Source organism: Macrotis lagotis, chromosome 7 (genome assembly GCF_037893015.1).
Source record: "Macrotis lagotis isolate mMagLag1 chromosome 7, bilby.v1.9.chrom.fasta, whole genome shotgun sequence".
Lineage (NCBI taxonomy): Eukaryota > Metazoa > Chordata > Mammalia > Peramelemorphia > Peramelidae > Macrotis > Macrotis lagotis.
Window position 1 is genome coordinate 127,177,538 of NC_133664.1, and position 19,911 is coordinate 127,197,448.

At 33.6% G+C, this 19,911-nt stretch overlaps 1 pseudogene; it reads right to left on the reverse strand.

Moving 5' to 3' along the window:
* Positions 1–1,126: 1,126 nt before the first annotated feature.
* Positions 1,127–1,636, reverse strand: LOC141494149 (low molecular weight phosphotyrosine protein phosphatase pseudogene; annotated as a pseudogene).
* Between the last annotated feature and the right edge of the window lie 18,275 nt (positions 1,637–19,911).

The following is a 19,911-nucleotide window of genomic DNA, read 5'->3' on the forward strand; positions in this document are numbered from 1 at the left end:
ATCATGGCATCACCTCCCTGATCTTCAAGAAAGAAGGACAAACATCATCACAATTTGAAGGAGACAATGGAAGTCAAAGGACAACTAAATTGACTTTTCTTTAAAACAAGTCCTTATATAAATGGTTTCCACAAAAGTTTTGGGACACCCTATTTAAATATCAAGAGATTAAACATGGGGTGGCTAGGTGACGCAGTGGATAAAGCACAGACCCTGGAGTCAGGAGTACCTAGGTTCAAATCCAGTCTCAGACACTTATTACCTAGCCCTGTGGCCTTGGGCAAGCCACTTAATCCCATTTGCCTTGAAAAAAACCTAAAAAAAAAGAGATTAAACAGATCCTAAAGATTAATTAGTAAATAAATTTCCCCCCATTTCTTTAACATGCAATTATGTAAAATTCACATCACAAATTTCCATAGCAAGGCATGCATTTAATAGACAGTCAAAATATTAAAAGATAGTAAAGATGAACTGAAAGAATTTATTCTTCATTAAGATATTGTCATCAGGGGCGGCTAGGTGGCGCAGTGGATAAAGCACTGGCCTTGGAGTCAGGAGTACCTGGGTTCAAATCCTGTCTCAGACACTTAATAATTACCTAGCTGTGTGGCCTTGGTCAAGCCACTTAACCCCATTTGCCTTGCAAAAAAAAACCCTAAAAAAAAAGATACTGTCATCCAATAACTACTGAAGCACTAAAATACATTTTTTCTTTAACCTTTCATAATGATCTCAATTATATTTTTTCTAGGGCATAATGGTAAAGATCTCAATTAGACATAAATGAAACTTTCTCAAAGTAAAAAATCTATCAAACATTATTAATAAATGATTGTTATTAAAGTTTCTAAGTTTTCACATGCAAATTTGTTTGTTCCTCTATATAATTAATTCATTTTTAAAATCTGAGGCATAGATTGGATATTCTAGCTAGTTTGACAATTATAATTGATTTAATCAAATATTATTGATTCAAAAGTAATGACTGATTTTCATTACTTTTTAAAATTAGAATATATGTGAAAATTAAATAAAGTGAAATAACAATAGTCTCCAAATATAGTACCTTATTACTTTTTAATAACACATCAACTGATATGCATACATTATTTTTAATTTGATGTCAATCGCTGTTGTTCTTTAGCAATAAATGAGTGTGAACCTCAATGAGATTTTTCCAAAATGTTTTGCAGCACCTCACACATTGCTCATATACAATTTCCACAATCAGTTTCCATAATATAGATCTTCAATAATAAGTTGTTTCTGTGGATCCCGGCTTCCAAGAAGTTCAATTTTAACTTTGCAGATTTTAATTTGATTAATTTTTTCTATTCAAATCTCTCAAATTGCTTTCATCTATACATAGTAGTTAATCAAAGGTCAGAATAACTTTGGTAATCTATCTGGCAATATGATTCATGGTAAAGCTTCGTTTCTTCATGCAAGCCTGCTCTTAATAATCAGGGGTGTTTCCTCTTTCATATGTAGATGTTGTTGCACTGTCTATACTCTACTAATCTGAAATATTTTGATCAACTACAAGTTTCCTAAAAACTACTTCAGTTATGGGTAAGAGACAAATATTACCCAGACACACAAACAGCACAGACATGGTTCTCTGTGTGGTCATTTTTATTTCTTACTTAGTGAACATTATTTTTTATTTTTTAGGGTTTTTTTGCAAGGCAATGAGGTTAAGTGGCTTGCCCAAGCCCACACAGTTAGGTAATTATTAAGTGTCTGAGGCCAGATTTGAACTCAGGTACTCCTGACTCCAGGGCCAGTGCTCTATCCAATGTGCCACCTAGCTGCCCCTCTTAGTGAGCATTATCAATCACCAAGAGCACCATTCTGCAAAGTTGTGACTTTTTTTTTTGGAGAAATATTTCTGTATATTTTAAATGTTTAACACCCCAGTCTTTTTCAACCTTTTTGATAAGAAAATGTCAATATTTTTGCAGTTGCCTAGAGTGATGGTCTTTATATTTTGTTAATGTCGTTTATATTTTGTTAAATTTGTATTTATTAGGATACTATAAATCTATAAATCTATAGATACAAAATATACACATTAGCATTACCATTAAGAAGGTGTTAATTGGCTTTAGGGTGCCAGTGAGTCTTTTGACAAAGACTTTTTGTGTTCAATGCATCTTGCCTGAGGAAGACTAAATATCACAAGTTTCACTTTAATCTATCAATTCTATTTGACATATTAATTCAGGCTCAAAACAAATTTACATTCTCCTTTTCCTCCCCTTCCTCCTCCTCTCCTCCTTCCCCTCCTCCATTTTCTCTTTTTTTTTCTCCTTTTCTGTCTCCTCCTCATCCTTCTGCTTTTTCTGCTTCTTTTTTTTCTGAATTCTCTTCTTCCATAATCTGAAATGATGATTTATCATCAGGAGTCTAATGAAATCCATAGTATTTAGCAAAATGTTAGTATTTGATATTCAAGATTGTGCCATATTAGTAAATAATTAAATTACATGACTTTTGCTGTATGCAGCTGAAGACCCTTCTGTTATAAATTTATCACATTTCTTGTTCTTTGAGTCATAGGTATAATGGAGAATAGTGGTTTACCAAAATCTTGCACGGTAAAGGAATTCCCTCAACAGCTTCTCTTCTTCAGGATAAATGATTCCAATTTCTTTAGCTGCTCTTTAAAAACTTTCCTCTCTAAACTTTTAGTAACTGCTATTACAGATTTTGAGACTTTGCCATGTTCTTCATGATCCTCAGTCATTGCAAGCCTCCAAATTACCTGTTAAGTCCTGACTAGTAATGAACATAGTATGACCTCAACTTGTATAGATGCATACATATATATCAAAATTTTTTAAAATCACTTTTTCTTTGAAAATTCTTCAGTTAAAATTGTTTTCCATTTAAGCCCTGTTCACCTTACCCAATTCCATATTTTTAGATAACCTCGTAAAGTAATTCTTCCTTTGCATCCTTGGTGAGAATGTAGTTCATCTGATTGATGATAAAGTGTAAGATAGCTGGCAAAGAACTATCTCACATGGGAGATTTGATAGTTATAATTTTTGAGCATAAATCTTTGAGTACCTCTAAAATGGTCTTTGAGCAAAAATGTTTTCCAAGTCTATCTAATGCTAGTTTGATGCAACGATATCTATATTTTAAGTTTGTTATGGACAAAGTCAGAGGGGAAAAAAATAAAAAAATGCTATTGGAGTCAAGATGTTTTGACTTCTCCAACTTTGGAAATAGCCAAGCATGGAACATTGGAAAGAAACAGGTGCTATCACTTTCCCTCTTTGGGTCTCAATTTACTAGTCTGTCAACTAAAATTTTATATTAGATTATCTCTTAAATCCATTTTACCTATAAAAATATGTGCACTCATCTAATTTCATAATATATTTCTGAAATACTCTGTGATCTCATGTTCTTAGATATTTGGTGGGAGAAATGATTTTATGTAAGAGACAATTATGGAAATCAAGTAGAGGATTGGCCTCAGGGTCCAGAAGATTTGGGTTTAAGCTTTGCCTCTAATGCCACTTATTGTCTATGTGACCTTGGACAAATACATTAACCACTTGGTGTCTTGGTTGATCCCCTAGACTATATAATATAAAGAAATTGGAGATTCTATTTTGAAAGTTTCCTATAGAAAATGCAGGTCCAGGATTCTCCATGGCTCCCCACCCCACAGCAGTGTTTTCCTATGTAAAAGAGATTATATATGGGTTTGACTTTCCTATTTTCTTCTGGTAGATAGTCATTATTATATTCATTGTTTTCAACAATTTTTTAAGTACTCTCAAATGAAGCTATCTGAGCTAGTGATTTAAACCTTCCACCTTATTTGAAAAGTCTTCAATGATTATTCATGCTTTACAGTGTTTCCTTACTTCTTACTATTCCAGGTATAGACCACTTTTTAAAAATCTCAGATGATTATTTCCCTTTTGTATTCTTCCCCCCCCCTTTGTATTCTTTTAGGGATACAAAAATGAGGGGAGAAAATATCAGAAGCCTGTATATATTTAGTGTTTCCTATTTATAATGTTGCTTCCTGTTGCTTCTAAGGGATTTCCAAGTAATCTTTACAAATCTTTTTTTTAATGTTTTTTTGCAAGGCAAATGGGGTTAAGTGGCTTGCCCAAGGCCACACAGCTAGGTAATTTTTAAGTGTCTGATGCCGGATTTGAACCCAGGTACTCCCGACTCCAGGGCCGGTGCATTATCCACTGCGCCACCTAGCCGCCCAAAATCTTTATAAAACCTTTTACAAATCTTTACAGAAGGTTTATTGTCCAAAAATTCTTGTTCTTAATTACAAGAGAAATGTAACTCATTGATGTAATGTTTTAAGAGATTTGCAGATTTCTTTTGAGAAAAGCTATGAGATATAGGTGCTACAAGTATTATTATTATTATTATTATTATTATCATTATTAATTTCACAGAAAAAGAAATGAAGATGCAGAGAAGTCATTGACTTTTCCTAGAATAATAACTAGTAAGTAGCTGGACCAGCACTGGGACTCAGGTTGATTGAAGTATCTCTCCCATCAGTGCTTGTTTCAATGCAAATGTAAACAAAGATTGGGGTTCAACAAAAAGGCAGAGTCTTAACAATGCCAAAACGATGGAACAATATAGTTAATTCACTGAAGAATATAAAATTATTTGGATTTAGATTTTTCAAATGGAGCCCCAATAACCGTTTCATTGATTATCTTACATAGGTTATCTTACAGTTTGCAGAAAGAATACCATCTTTAAGGGCAAGATAGGAATTCTGAAATATATATTTCATGGTTCTAAGATTTCTGACTAAGAAGTCAGAAAAATGTTCCACTGTGGGCAAAATACTTGTTAACTCAGTTATTTTTCACATAAGATTGCTTTTTCTTGAACAATTCTGTTAGTCAGGATAAATTAAATTCTTTACTGGTAGTTAATGAGAGATCAGTTGCTAACAATTTTTGTGATGTCTCCAGTGAAGTGATTTATTATAGACCTGAATTAAAACTTTCCCTTATTTTATTAAAGGCCATGGAAGAACTATCAAATATCTTTCAATCATGTCTACTAGGTTAGTTAAATAAATATGCAGAATATTAAGCTAAATTTTAGATGTTTTTCTCCTTCTTTATTCTTATTGGAATTTTCCTTTGAAATAACATCAGAAAAGACTCTCCACTTAGACAGGGGCATCAAGCAATTTTATCATCCCTCAAGCACCACCTTTATTGGGACCAGAACCTGTGTGACTAGAGTGCCATGGTACAAAGTGATAATTTACATACATGTAAAAGGAAGTAAAGATAAAACAAGTTTTCAAAAGGGAGAATTTTATATTTTTAAAAAGGAAAAACTGTAAAGATTTGTCCTTGAAAGAAGAACTTGGCCAACATATTAGTAATGATAAATAAATTGTTTGGAAATAAGGAAAGTGTTCCCATGGATAAAAAAGAATAAAAGGTCACAAAGAGTTAATTGTAACAATAGGAAGATTGAAAAATGTTCTTTTATCTTGGTTTCACAGATAAGGGTTTGAGCTATTCAAAAGAATGAGAATAGATAAGTAAGTTTCAGTTCAGTGGAAATTAGGACCCTAAATTGAACAGCTTATCTTGACTAGGGGAAAGTTAATGAGGAGGAGTTCTAAAGGTTAATTTTTCAGGTATTCAAAACTGAAACTTGGAAAATGATCCAAAGATGGATCAAATTGCTGTTTTCTATTTTTAGGGTTAAGCAACATTTTTAACCTTGATTTCTCCAATAGGAACTTTGTCATTATAAATCTCCTTATGCATAAGGTACCTTTGACTGGGATGTCGTTAGGGTTGAAGGAGTGTCCAGAGAGTATTAGTCCCACAGAGTCAGGATCTCTCATTAAATATCACTGTCAATGCTGGAGGTAGCCTCTGATCTAAGATAGAAAGGAAGTGAAACTGAAGAATCCAGACTTTGGTTCAAATTAATAAGGTAAGTCTGAAGTATTCGGCCACCTGACTGTGTGTCTAGTGCTGTTGATTTTGATATCATTGCATTACTGCCCTGAAATAGAAGTCATAACAATATGTACCCATTGACACTTTCTGGCTTTCCAGACAATATCATTTAATCATTCTAGGGATGTTAACACAGTTACCAAGTGACATGTGTACTCCCCAGAACATGCCTGTTCTTTCCTTTGGACCCATACAACCTCAAACTCTGTTTTCAATCCTTAAGTTCTTAGTGTACATGCTGGTACATTAGGAAATTTTCCATAATACCAACCCATTTTGGGCACAGCTTTCTGTGACTCAAACTGAATGGGTAAGTCTGTAGATTGGATGCCATGAGGTTATTCTTTACAAGTATAATAATTGGAGATACCAACCTTAGAAATCTAGGACCACTTATTTTGGTTACTCTGCTGAAGGCCATTTTCATCTTATTGTCCACTGATAAGTTAAATAGATGAGAAGTACAGAAAGAAATGCTATGCCTACTAGGTCCAAATCATTACCATGTGCAGAACAGGGGGCAATAAAAAAAGAAAATGGGACTGTTTTCACTTGGCAAGAACATAGGATGGATAGAATACAAGCCTAGTGACAAGTAGACTAAAACAGAAAGTGGGTTGTCTTTACTTGTGTGAGAATAGGTTAAACTAGGAAAAATCTGAGGGAATACTGTGGAGTGATAATGTATATGCTTCCTTGAAGCCTTCTACCCCAACCTGGTCTTATTCTTCCCCCTCAGGGACCTCCCTTCATTAAAGACAATCAAAATAAATGAATTCTGAAACAATAAAAATTTAAGTATTGTTACAGATTCTATATAGTAAGGTTCTTTTCCATGCTATTCAATAGAGACCTCTCTCTCTCTCTCTCTCTCTCTCTCTCTCTCTCTCTCTCTCTCTCTCTCTCTCCCCACACACACAGTGATCTACAACTTATTCTATAGGTATAATCATGATATAAGTATAATAGTTATAAAAACCTCACTCTTTATAATTCTTTTCTGCAAATATCTAGTTCTATTTTATAGTCTATAATGTGACTTTTCTGGTTAACCATTCCAGTTCTATCACTACTTTCCACCATCCCTTCCTCCATGAACCATCTATCAATGATTGCTTTCTGTCTGTCATAATTACTTCCAGATTCTGATAACAATAGCCTTTAAGTTCCTTTCCAGTGTCCTTGAAAAGTATCCTTCCACTTACATTAGTATGAGTGCTCACCTTTCATTTATTGAACAGAACAGTTTTCCTGTCTTACTATTATCACTACTCTTCATGTAATTGCACCAGAATAGCTGATTCATAAGGTCTGTGCTATACTATCATTATTATCTTCTGATTTAATGGAAAGCAAAATACACTGTGTTCCCAATTAATCTTGTCTGGGGGATGAATAGCATCTCAGGGTTAGTTTAGACTAAAAAGAGCCTAATTCATAAGAGATCCTTGATTTTAAAGTCATATTGATGCCAAGCTCTGGGTTTCCTACTGATGGAGTCACAATTTGCGTTCTGATTATGCGTTGGAGAAGTAGTTACAGATCAAGGACCAGTATGGGAAAAGTCATTTTGTCAAAAACCTATATTGAATATCTATTGTTTGCAGAGCTCTCAAATTAGATAGCATAAAGTTGGTAGAATCAAACCAATGGACACAGTTTTCTTTATGAAGCCCTTGGGAGATTATAGAGCTAATTTAATATTAAATGTTTATATACCACCTTTCTGGCACAAAACTCAAGATTCTATGAGTGGTATAGGTGGGTCACATCAATGTTCAAGAAGCTTGATATCAAATATGTTTCTAGGCCATGCTATTTCTGATAGATACATAGTAGAGGAAGAACTAATAAAGTGTTGCTAAGGATTTGGCTGTTACTAACCTGTTACATAAACATTCACTCCTTTGGTGTTCTCTGTGACTATACCTCAGGCAATTTGAAGCACAGCCTCATGCTTCAGTCATAAATTAGTGAGATTGAGAGAGAGAGAGAGTGAGAGAGAGAGAGAGACAGAGACAGAGACAGAGACAGAGACAGAGACAGAGACAGAGAGTGAGCATCAGGTACCAGTCTTTATGACCACACTGCTCTGACAAGAAGGGTTCTTACATGATTCTCTTGATTTCCTTCTTTTAAGTAATTAACACTCCGGTTACAATAATGTCAGTTTAAGAACACTAGTCCAGAGGTTCTAGGTTTCTTTGCTTTTATCTAATTATTTATTTGCAGTTTCAAATTGAGTTCAAGGTTAACAACCCCTTTAGGGCTATTGACAGCAGCTGTCATCTTTCTGTTCTTACAGCACAACTGCCTTACCGTTTTGGTAATAATATGAGTATATTAAAGTTTCTATAAGCTTTGTGGAGAATCCAAAGAAATTTTGAGAGGAAGGAGAGACATTTGAAGTATTAGATAATTTTTTTCCCATTGGAAGAGAGGAGCAGTTGATGCAGAGAAGATAGCTCCATGCAAAATCAACAATTATCCTTCCAGAGATATGGCAGATTCTTCCATGTATCTTTGGGACAACAGCAACAATACTTTTCACAGTAATTGCAGGTTCATTCTGAAAAAAAAAACCAAACAAATCCTAAAAATGAATATATCTTTTCAAGTATTTCTGTCTAAAGTGTCCCAGAATATAACTGTCTTACAATTAGCTTTTGGTTGTTTGAACCAGTTGAGGGGGAAAAGAATATGAGCAATCCATATGAATGAGTTTTAGATCTTAGCCTAATAAGGAAGCCAGAGTAGTAGGGTGCCAAGGCAGGCCATTAAAAATGGGACTGTGAATCAGAGACTTTCCTAGTTATTTCTACTAATATAACCAGTTAGGGGAAAGTCGTTAGTTGATATATCTATACATCTACATAGACAGGAAGTGACTGCCTCCTAAAGTAAAGGAAACAAAATAAATATGCTGATGTCTTTGGAGGAATGTGATCAATTCAATTCCTCTATTTGCAGAAAAATTAGACAGATTATATGTATGGAAGGAGTAAGGGAAAGAATGAGAAGATGCCTTTGAGCATGACTAGATTAAATACACTGCAGTGAGTGGACTTTGGCCCTAAGACCATGTGGACCCCAAGGTCCACTTCATTTTTCTCTCTACAATCTGTCTTTTTGTGATCTTGTTCATTCACATAGCTTCAAGTGTCTTTTGACAGATGATTTTTGCTTCTGTATCCACAGTCCTGTCCTCTTTCCCAGTTCCTGACATACATTTCCAAATGCCCACTAGGCATTTCTACTTAAATCAGTTCTTCAATTTTGTGTGAGTGTGTGTGTGTTTGTGTGTGTGTGTGTGTGTGTGTGTTTGTGTGTGTGTGTGTGTATGAGTTGTTGTGAACACATTTGGTTGTCTAGTAAAGCTTTCTGTCACCTCAGAATGTTTTAAAATGCATTACATAAAATACCTAGATTATAAAGGATACAAATTGCATTGAAAATAATTATTAAACTATTTTTAAAAAGGAGTTCACAGGATTTAAGAACTCCTAATGTAAACAGTCCATTAGCATCCCTAAACCAATATGTTTCAAAGTGAACTCATTATCTATACTCCCATTCTTTATCTGAATTTAGCTTTTTGATTTGTCATGGATATCATCATTCACCTGGTTGCAAATATATGACCAGTCACTTTGACTTCATCTTCCCCCATCCTTCACATACAAAGTTTTTAGTAGTCTGAGAATAAATTAAATTTGGGGGTTTAAGTTATGAATGGCAACTACCATAATGATCTACTATAAATACTATAAAATATAGTATAAAATATCCCTTGGAAACCTTGTCAAAAGCAGAAAGACTGAGTTCTCTCCCCTCCTCCTATTTCCCCTGGCCCCAGACCTTGGGTTCTGATCTACTGCAATAATGCTCAAGTTTTTTGTCTTCTCTTAAGTCCTAGTAGTAATTGTGGTTAAATACAGAAATCAAAGGCTACAATCTATCTTAACCACATATCATTTCTAGATATCCTGTCCATTTATACCTATCAGTTGTGAAAACAACTCTCTAGATGGTGGCAAGGGTCATGACTCTACCATGATGTTGCATTGTTTATCTAATAATTTGTTACAAAGACATTTTAAATGTGTAACTTTCTATAAAATTATCTTGCAGAACAAGGGTATTACAGAGTGAACATTGGTTTTCATAAATTCTTTGTGCAATATCTCTGCATTTGTCCTTGTCATTTGCTGCCTTTGGAAACAGAAGCGCTTGAGTTAGGATATTTCTTAAAGTAAAACTTTCCTGCAACCAAAACCCCCAGTGGATTCCAAATTTTACTTTCTATAACCTTAGCTATAATTGATCATCTTATTTCAATACTTGTATCACCATTTTAAAAGGTTATCTGCAATTGGTCAAATTGGTCCAGTATATCATTCTGGTAGTGTATGAAATAGTTGTAAGCTATCCATGAGATTTCTGCTTATTTTATTTTGAATTTGATTTGAAGGGCAGAGAAAGTGAATTGAAATCATTGGTAGTTCTGCCTGAATTAAGTCATTTGAATTAAAGAGGATTTGTGAATTGTTGGAATATTTGTATCTTTTCTATTTTCCCTATTAATAATTTGTGACTGGTAGTTAGGTTTGTTAGGAAATAGAGTTAATGAGTATTTAATTCTCTAAAGGCCAATAACCATTACTTTTTCATAGCCAGAGATTGTACCATCATTTAAAAAATTTTTTTTCTTTCTTTTTTAGAACATTACTGTCACTTTGCTTTTCTGAACATGGCCAATATTGGAAATTGTTTTGTTTGACTATGCATATTTGTTATAGGGGTTTTATTTATTTTTATTTTTTTAATTTGATTGGGGGGGAGAAGTAGAAGAACAGAAGGTAGATTTTTGTCAATTGAAAAAATACAATTAAAAAAATACTACCACTACCCACCAACTACCTTCTTCTGAAACAAACAAATTAACTGCTTGCTCATGTCTAGAATGTATGCTTTATTCCACAACAAGAATCTACTATCTCTGAAATTATGTTTGGTCATTTTTTACTGTTATTTTCCTTTACAATATTGTGGTCATAATGTAAATTGTTCTCCTGGTTCTGCTTATTTAACATACCAGAAATTCAAACAAATTCTTCTAAATTTCTATGAATTCTTCATATTTGTCATTTCTTAGACTGTAATAGTAGCCTATTATATTCTTATATTACAATTTTGTTGGACATTCTCTAAACTAAGGGTACCTGTTTATTTTCATTTCTTTGATACTACAAAAAAGTACTACTAAGATTTTTATTGTATATATGGTACATTTTCCCTGCCTTTGACTTCCTGAGGGATATACCTAACATAAGTATTGTTGGATCAAAGGGTATAATCTCTCCTCCCAGCCAGTTAGTTCTCTTGTGAATTCATAGCACTGGTTAAAATAAGGGATATTATGAGAGAGTGTGAATGACTTAGATGGAACAGAATGGAAAAAAAAAAAAAACATCTCAAATCACATGCTTTATTTGTGGTTATGCAGAGGCAGCCTACCAAAGAGGGGAAAAATACTGGACTAGATACAGAAAACTTACATTTAAGTCCTAATTTTATCATTTACTAACTGTATGACTGTGGTCAAATTGCTTAATTATCACAAGCAGGGCTTATGTTTGTAAAGTGGGGGGGAAATAATCCTTGGCTTACTTCATAGGATTATTTTGAGGATGAATAGGAATAGTAATATTATGATAATGCTTTCAGACAGCCTGCTGGTAAATGTTTAACAAGTCACCCTCTGGAAAGAAAAAAAAAACCCAGAATAACTCAGGACAAATTTTTTAGTCTAATCTACATCACTAACATTTTTTTATATCTAGAAAATCAACAGATCAATAAATCAAGTCCTGATTTGTAGCATTTATTGGTCAACAAGCTATAAATATTTACACTAAAAATTTAATTATTCACTCTCTCTTAGATGGTCTCTGGAATAATTCTGGTGCACAAAGTATGATTACTATGGGGGTCTAAGAAAGAAACATTTATCCATCGATCTATATGTTTCATTATCTATCTCTCATCTATTTATCTAGGTATTTGTTTCTAGCTATCTATTTATCTCTTTGTATGTAGACACAGATATTATAACTGAAATGAGCTATAGAGAAACTGCCTATGATATAGTAGGAACAAAGATGGTTCATGCTTGATAGGAGGAGAGAATAAGAAAGAATGGAATTGGTCAATTTTCTTTTCACTTTAAGCTGTATATTCAATTGTCATGGGTTCCTTGAGGAAGAGAACTTCAGTTATTAGACTGCCTTCATTCTTTCTCCTAAAGTACTTGTCTCTATTAATGACAAATAGTTGAACTCTACATCCTGGCTATGGTAAATACATCTATTGAAGTTTATTCATTTGTTCATTTATTCATTTATTCATTTGTTTTATGTGTGTGTGTTTGTGTGTTCTGTGTTTGTTTCTTAAAAATTATAGCAACATGGGCAGAATGTGGAGGTCCAATATTATACTCTAGAAGAATTAATAAGTCAATGAATTTAGCTGTATTTTAAAACCACACCTACGCTTCACCTTTTAGGTGAAATATAGAGGCTTTTGCTATAAACAAACTGATAAAATAACTGAGAAGCTCTCCATTAGTTTTTCTAACTAAACAATATACCTCTCCCCTCCTCAGCCACACGAAACAAAGTGATTTCAATCTTTTCGATTTAAGCTTGCTGAGTTCTAGGACATGCAACAATAGCTATTTCTGGGGTTATTTAAAAACAATTCTGGCACATAGAACACAAATTACATTTAGCTTGGAAAACAATGAACTAGAAACAATGATGCAACCAAATTAGAAGGTCAATGCCACTGATAATTTCTTGTGACAAAGAAATATCACATTATAGAAGAAGATATGTTTTGTCCTATTAGCAAGGGTCAATAATTAGAAAGTCATGTGTTTTTTCAAATCCCCAAATATATTCATATTCCTAAACTTTTTTTCATATTGACCCCTTTGTGACTCCATTTGGTGTTTGCATAGCAAAGATACTGTATCAAATTGCCATTTATATATCCACCTCATTTTACAGATGAGAAAATGAGACAAACAAGGTTAAATGTTTTCCCCAGGATCACAAAGTTAGTGTCTAAAGGCTAGTTTTGAACTTATGTCTTCTGACTCCTGATCTGGTCCTATATCTGCTATTCCACCTAACTGCCCTGGAATAAAGAATATCTGTCTCTAAATCAAATATTTATTGAAGTTCTTATAATATGGTTTATTATTGTTTATTCTTTGTTTTCAAAGTGGACCAGTAATAAGAAGAATCTGGACAGTTTATTGTAAGAAGAGTTAACCAGAGGCCTGGTTTCAAGGAATTCCAGTCAAGGGGAATTGAATTGAAGGCCAGTCTTTCCATCCATATTGTTTGAGTTAATCTGAGAGGTTAAGTGATTTACTCAGATTAACAAATTGAAGAACATTTGCTAATCTGAATTGGTAGAGGAAGTTTCTAAAAGCAATTAAGTCTGGGGTCAATATGAACAAAAAGTTTAGGAATATGAATCAGAAGACTTCTGTTTAAATTTGTCCTAAATCATATAATGTCTATGTCATAGGTTGGGATTGAGTTAATGCCTATTTCTACTAATATTGGCAATGGGCAAGACATTTTGTTTTTCAGTGACCCATGAAGGTCTTTACAACTTCACAATCATAGAGAAGATATATATGTAAAGTAAAACAAGCCCCTTGCTAGGAGATTCTAACAACAGCAAAATTATAGATTCAATAAACAAACAATGTCATCATAGATTTATAATGAGAGATATCAATAGATTCATAATGTCAAAATAAATCTTTTAAACAGTGTGGGTGGTTTTATTGGTCATAGTCATGCTATCAAATGACAGAAGTGATGGAGATGGAATTTTACATCTTGTTAAGGGAAATCTCCCAGAGATTTGACCTAATTTTTTGATCATGTCTGGAGTAGCCCTTCACTTATTCAATTTTCCATGAAAAGGAGGTATATGTATTCACTTGAGCATGTAGAAAGATCATCTATGGATGGGGATCAGCCCAAAATACTCTTTGATTCTTCATAAAACTCAATCTTCCCAAATGATCATCTTAAAGTAACTTAAACCCAGTATTTTAGTTATATAATAATAATTTCTTTATGTTAGTAGTTTTGTAAGTGTTTTAATCACTTTTGGTGGAGAGGTGGGTGATGACATCCTTTGGAGAAATCTGGAGGAATTTTCTTTTAGTCTGAACTCAGATAGCAACATTTTCCATTTTTCCCCCAGAGTTTAATACAGTTCATGAAATTTATTAAAAACAGAAGTTAGAAAAAATGTGTAATTCCACTGCTAACACCAAAGGTTAGTTAGGTGATACAATGGATTAAGCACCAGGCTTGGAATCATAAAGATCTAAGTTCAAATATAACCTACTAGCTATGTGACTTTGATCAAGTCATTTAACCTTGTTTGTCTCAGTTTTCTTATCTATAAAATGAACTGGAGAAAGAAATAGCAAACCACTTTGCTATCTTTGCCAGGAAAATCCCCAAATTCTATGGGATCATGTAAAAATGGATACAACTGAATGGTTGAAAAGCAAGAGCTGAAATGCATCATAGCAATCATCTAGTCCTTTTTAACTTGAAGAGAAATAGTTGGTCCTTGTCCTTCATTATTGAAGAAAATCAAACATCACTGTATTTGAGACAAATTACAGTGTGTTTGACTATGGCTGATCAGACAAATATGAAGTTGGAATGCTCTGCCACAGGTTGGACATATTGTGAACACCTGAGGTAGGCACTCAACTTATGTATCTCATGTTTTGGGTTGTTTTTTTTTTGAGCTGCTTCAATTCTGCCTTCCTCATTTCTACCCCCACTGATGAGGATATTTCATGCTAGGTGGTCCTGTGCCAGTGTCTTCCATGCTATACAACCACTTCTAAAGTTCTTTTTTTGCTTCTTTGTTTTCAGTTCTAAAGTTCTTAAGAGAGACCTTCAGGGTGTCTCAGTATCACTTCTTCTGAGCCCCTTGTGAACACTTTCCCTGAGAGTTCTCCATAAAATAGTCTTTTGGCAAGCATATTTCTGGCATTCTAACAACATGTTCTAATATTTTAGTTGCACTTTCTAGTAATGTTGGAATGTTTGGCAGTTTAGCTTGAGAAAAGTCTTCAGTATCAGTATTTTCTTCTATCAGGTGATCTTCAGAATGTTCGGAAGACAATTTAAATGTAAGAGTTTCAGTTTCCTGCTATGGTCCTGTTCAGGTTTAACAGGCATACAATACTGAAATCAGCACAAGGACACTGTAGGCCTTCAGTTTGGTAGTAAATCTAATACCTCTTTTCTCCTGTGCTTTCTTTTAGAGTCTTCCAAATACTGAGCTACCTCTGTAAATGTGTATGTCAACCTCCTCAATATGTACGTTCATGGAAAGGACACTGTCGAGGTAAGTGAACTTGTCCATGGTACTCAAAACTTCTCCATCTGCTATAATCGATGGTTGCACATATGGGTGGTGTGGTGCTGGCTGATGGAGCACCTGGGTATTATTTATGTTAATTGTTGGGTCAAAATGAGCACAAATAGCAGAGAATCGATCCATACTTTGTTGCATCTCAGCTTCAGAGGTTGCATTTGAGTATGCAATCATCTACAAACAGAAAATCAAGCACCAAAACTACCTGCACTGTGGTCTTGGCTATAGCCTTTTAACAGTAAGAATTTATCATCATTGTAGTAACTGCCAAATTCATCCTCAGTGGAGGCATTTGATTTTTTTTGATTATCAAACATATGCAACTGTCATAAATGTGTATTATTTTATGTTTATATCTTTTACATAGATAAAGTATATATATACATATATATATATGTATATATATATATATATATATATATACACAAAGGAACAGATTTTAACCCCCAAATTTTCCCAATTTTAATCATGTGGCTTCAAACAATGTAACATAATCCTATCAGGATAAGCACAATTGAAAGTGACACCAGAAGTCATCTAAAGACATATGACAGATGTAAGAAGGCTACAATATATTATTGGTGATGATCTATATGGTAGAAGACACATAATATACATCACCAGGGGCATGTATGATTGAAAAAGAATGTGACCAATCATATGTCAAGAAGGAAAATATATATTGATCTGAAGTACTTCACTGGACAACATACTAAAGATTTATGATGTGTTGGCATGGGTTTTGTCCCAATAACACTAACAACTAATCACTATTAATCTTAGAGTTGCCTGAAATTCAGACATGTAAAATGACTAGTCAGAGAGCTATTAAAAGTTAGAATAATTGGAATTTGGACTAGTAATTTTTTTTATTCCAAGTCAGGATTCTTTCTGACCCCTCATTTTATAGATAAGAAAACTGAAGCGCAAAGTAGTGGTGATTTGTCCAAGTTCATATATAAATATGTAGCAAATAATAGAACAAGATTTTGTACCTTCAAATTCATTGTTCTTTCTGTTATATGATAAGTAACTGAAAAGAAAAATCCACCAGGATGAATCTAGCAAAATCACATTGGGAGAGCTATACTCCTGTAATAAATCACGTAATGAACCAGTTTAGCTAATCTTTATGCAGTGGAAACCTGTATTAAAATATCTAGAGAACCAGAGACTTGGAAAGATCTATACTAAGCATGTTCATAAAGTTCTATCCCTGCATAATACTACCTAGGTCTAGATAATCACCTGTATGAGACACAATAATTATTAATAATGATTATAATAATTATAATAATGATGATAATGATAAACCTTTATTAAGTTTCTAATATGTGCCAGGGGATGATAGGGGTTCCTCACATTGGGGCATCTTGTTTCATGGAGTTGAAACTAGACAGAGTGGCAGTTGTAGATGGCCATGTATGTTTATATTGAATAGTTCAAAATGAATTCTGTGACATGGTTCCTTTTAAGTATTTGCTTTTATCAACACATTTAAAGCTATACACATATCTATGTCATCTCTCTTATCTATCTGTAATGAGGTAAAAATAGATAATTATATAATCAGGGATTATTGGCTTCCACAGGCCATGATATGAACAGAAGTCAAAGTAGAGTCCTGATGGAAAATGGAAAGTTACCTGGGAAGATCTGAGACTTCTATAAATAAAGGTTTTTGTGAGAAGCAGTGTCCTTCAGAGGATAGGCAACTAAGAGAATTGATGTGGCTAATGGAAAATTGAAAGCTTCCCTGTGGAACGCAACCCCTGCCAATGTTTTTTCTCTTAAACTGCTGTATGAAAATAGTCAATATCATTCATTCTGCATTTATGCTTCCTTATTACTTACCTTTTTATGGGTATGTCTTATTTCTACAATAAGTTATAAACTCTTGAGGACAGATGATGTGCTTAATATTTCTTCTTACCAGCTCTAAAGTTTATAGAAATTGTGAGACTCTCCACTCTCTTCTTATAGAATTAGACAGATCTTATGATCTTTTAAAATTTTGACTTTTATTAAATATATTTAAATAGGAAATGGTTTTGTTTAAATGATGGAAAATATGACTCAGTTAAAATATTTGATTGAATTCTATATGAGAGCAAACATTTGTCTAAAAATATTTCTAGACAGGGTAGGTTTTAAAGCTTGGTAAGAGCTCAAAATAGCAGAACAGATGTGCTTTTGCTCTCCAGTTCCCCCTTCCCCCAACCCCATCTCCCTGACCTTAAATCTGTTCATCAGAGGTAAATTCAGTGTTGTAAAGACTTTATATCCAGTTCATTTTTGTGCCTGGGAGTGAATTGATCTGAACGTAGTACAATGTAACTCTTTGCATAGGTTCATAGGTTTTATTTGGAAAAAAAAAACTCATCTGATCATTTTGCAGTCATTTCCACCCTAAAGGAAGATTTTACACATTAACATTTCAATGAACAGGTCTAAATTATCCTTTCTGATAAGCATTATTTTTCTTAAAAAAATAAAATTTAGCATTGCAAATACTAGACTGGATTAGGCAATTCTTCTGCAGGGTATCCTACGGATTTCAAATAACATGTTCCTTTAAGCCCACAAGAGTCAGTTTGAATCTGACTGTCATGTAAATTAGAGATCTACTACACTCTGGATATTTTAACTAAGCACATTCCTATGGATAATAAATGTTTCTGGAGGCATGAAAATGCAAAGTTCAGTAAAAAGCTTATTATCCTATACATTACCATCCAAAAAAGATCTGGAAGCCACATTTCTCATAGCATCCAAATAAATCTTCACTTTAGGAATAGCAGTCATGCCCTAGCCCATTGTACTCATGCAGGTAGATTTCTCAGGGGTTAACCCTGGGGTTGTTACAGGCTTGTTAGTTTTCTAATCCTAATAAAATGTTTTTTTCTCATTTCATGAAGTATGCAACATTTTGGTGTAATGAAAAAGTTGTGACTAGGAATTGACTAACCAGAGTTCAAATTCAATCCCGCCAGATAGTCTCTTCCTTTCTTCCTTATTTTCTTTCTAATTCAAACATGTCCAGTTCCACTCAGAGGTCTAGCAGATCTAACTTGTTTCCAATATTCTCCCTGTCCTTCATACTGTATTTTCTCTCAATAAATTTAGTTCAATGCATTGACTTGTGACCTCCATGTATACTGGAGAAAACAAGTTGCATCATCTAAGTAAATATAAGATAATTTGAAAAGTGCTATCCCATGATAGTTGACCATCTCATCAGTCTGATGTCAACTAGACAGTTGATATATTATGATCCTAATCATTCCCATTGATTTAAACCAATTGGTCATACATCCTTATTTTAAAGCACCATTAGCAGTCATATTTCTTTCAATTTATTCACCTATTGGTCATTTCCATTAATTTAGCATTGTGATATAATTGAAAGAGTACTGACTAGGAGCCAGAAGACTAAGTTCAAGTCCTGTACAGGTCACTGATAAATTTTCTGACAACCATTACAACTCTCTGTAATTAATTTCTTTATCTATATAATGAGAATAACATTTTTTTTTACTCCTTGCCTTACATGGTTATTGTGAGAAAGCATTTTCTAAAATTTAAGTAAATATTAACTGCAATTATTGACTGTATTAGATTTCTTTTTGTTGTACCTTAGTCTCATATAGGACACTTGATCTTTTCTAAGAATTGAGAAAGATAATATAAAAAAGAGTTAAATAATATTTTCATCATATAGGCAATGAAGGTCAGTGAGTAGTTTACAATTAATCAGAAGGATAGAGTCAGAATTAGGGCTTAAATCCACATATCCTAATATATAAAAGACCATTCAATAGATCAAACTGACTCACAGATTGGTGGGACAGAGTCATGGGTTTTTGTGCCATGCAATCAAATTGAATTTGAGAAGTTTCCAGCTAAAGGACACATCTCACTGAAGTAGTTTCACTGAAGTAGTTGGAAATTTCTCTGAATATGTATTGACTCTCCATGTTCTCCTTGCCTGGTTTGAAATTTATCTCACCCTAATATTGTGGTCTTCCTGACATCCTTATCTTTCACCAACCTTCTCACCTCCAACATTGCTTCTAATAGCAGTGGATTAAGCTGTACTATGGCTTTGGCTCATTATCCACACGAATAATTTATGATATGTGTCAGTCTCCAGTGGATGTTCTTCTCTATAATTTGAATGGAGATTGTATGGGAAAGGAAACCAAAAAAATGCTATATCCTATGGAACTCCCAAATGTATTTAATTATATTACTTTTTCACATCAGAAGAGAAAACTTTTAGATTATAAATTCCAAAGGGTAAAAAGGAGCTATGAACTCATTAGGACAGAGTGTTAATAAATAGTTGTATATTGCATGTGTTTTTCCTCATTAGGGATAAACAACGGAGTTCTCATTACTTTAATACAGTTAATTT